At 41.3% G+C, this 1,971-nt stretch overlaps 1 protein-coding gene across 1 annotated transcript in view; it reads left to right on the plus strand.

Annotated features, from left to right (window-relative positions):
- Nucleotides 1-1,971, plus strand: part of LAD1 (ladinin 1) — a 32,469-nt gene that overhangs the window by 26,332 nt on the left and 4,166 nt on the right. The gene's annotated exons all lie outside the window — the stretch shown is intronic.

Raw genomic sequence — 1,971 nt, forward strand, 5'->3', positions numbered from 1 at the left:
TACACTGCGCCACCTAGCTGCCCCCTCTCCTCAATCTTAATATCTTGCCTCTGAGATTATTTCCAATTTGTTATTTATATCTTATTTATATATAACATAATTGTTTGCATCTTACCTCCCACATTAGACTATAATTTCCCTGAGATCACAGGGATTGCTGTTTGCCTTTTTTCATATTCCCAGTGCTTACTATAATGCCTGGCACATAGTAGGTGCTTATCATTGTTGTTCAGTCATTTTAGCCATGTCCAACTCTTCATGACCCCATTTGCAGTTTTCTTGGCACAGATAACTGGAATGGTTTGCAATTTCCTTCTCCTGTTCATTTTGCAGATGAGGAAACTGAGGCAAATAGGGTTAAGTGACTTGCCCGGGGTAACACAGCTCATAAGTGTCTGAGGCCAGATTTGAACTCAAGAAGAGGAGTCTTCCTGACTCTAGGCCCAGTGCTCTATGGGGCCACCCAGCTGCCAGAATAAGTACTTAATAAATGCTTATTGACTAACTTGACTATTTATAATCTGCACAATAAGCATTCTTCATCCATTTGTTTTTTCCTGCATGGATAAGGAAACTAAACTATTTCAAGTCATCATGAATCTCTTTTGGGAGGCTTTGCAGTGTTCCAGGATTTGACCCAATGAGCATAAAATATCACCTGCAAACAGGAGCACCTGGAATTCTTCCCCATCTAAATCACTATGTTTGCACATGATGATGAAACAGAGTATTTACTGTCCTTGATTTGAGTCCTCCTGAGTCCAAGTGACAGTTTCATAGAACCTCCAAATATGAGAGTTGAAGGGTCACTCAGATATCATTAAAGCAATCAACACACATTTATTTAACTGACAACCAGGCACTCTGCTAGGCCCTGGGGAAGGCAAAAATAAAGCGGTTCCTGCCTTCAAGGAGTTCGCAATTTATCGTGGGAAACAAAACATACACATACAAAACAAATGTGGGGTAAATTGAGGGAGAGAAGTGCTAACAACTTACTGGGGTCAGGGATCAGGAAGGGCCTTAGGTAACAGGTGGCCTTTGAGCTGAGCTTTGAAGAAAACTAGAAAGTCTAAGGCAGGGGTGAGAGGCACAAAGAGGCAGAAAGTATAGGAAAGCCAACGTGAGGAGGAAGAGATGGGAGAATGAATTCTGTGTATGAGGAACACCAAGGAGGCTGGTTTGACGGGATCATGGATCACATGAAGGAGAAGAATAGATGATAAGCCTGTGAAGATAGGTTGGGGCTATGTTGAGAAAAGCTTTAAATGACAAATGAACATTTGTATATGGCCCTAGAGGTAAAAGGGAGCCAATGAAAGAATTTATCAGAAAGTGACATGGTCAGACCCATGACTTAGGAGAACACTTTGGCAGCCATGTGGAGGATGAATTAATTGGTGAGGGGAGAACCTTGAAGTAGGGACACTAATTAGAAGGCTACCAAGATAGTGTAGGTAAGGACGAATTAACAAAGGGACTAATAATAAATGTTTGTTATTTAGAAAAAAATTAAACACTTATCTTGGGCACTGGGGGAAGATACAAAGTTTAGATGAGACATTGTCTCTGCCCTCGTGAATCTTATAGTCTAGTAGCAATACAAGTAGCTGTAATAAACAGTATCACACAAGTTTATTGGAGGGCAAAACTAAGTACTAGGTGAGATTGGAGACGGAGGAAAGTCCTTGTTTACTCATGTATCAATTCACTCTACAAGGTTCCTGACAAGTAGTCATTCTTTCTTTCCTTAGATATGCAGGTGTGGCCTGGGCCAGAGCCAGGGGAAAAGAGAGAGCCCTGGCTCAGGTGCTCAGGAGGAAGAGACAAAGCCTATAGCAATCTGGCTTCCTTTTGAAAGTGCCAGGATACGTTATCTCCAGTATTGCTAAACCTCAGACTCTTTGTTGCCCTGTGACCTAGAACTACCTTTCTTTCTTTTTCTTTCTTTCTTTCTTTCTTTCTTTCTTT

This window comes from Vombatus ursinus, unplaced genomic scaffold (genome assembly GCF_900497805.2).
Source record: "Vombatus ursinus unplaced genomic scaffold, bare-nosed wombat genome assembly UNPS02014909.1, whole genome shotgun sequence".
In the NCBI taxonomy this organism is placed as follows: Eukaryota; Metazoa; Chordata; class Mammalia; order Diprotodontia; family Vombatidae; genus Vombatus; species Vombatus ursinus.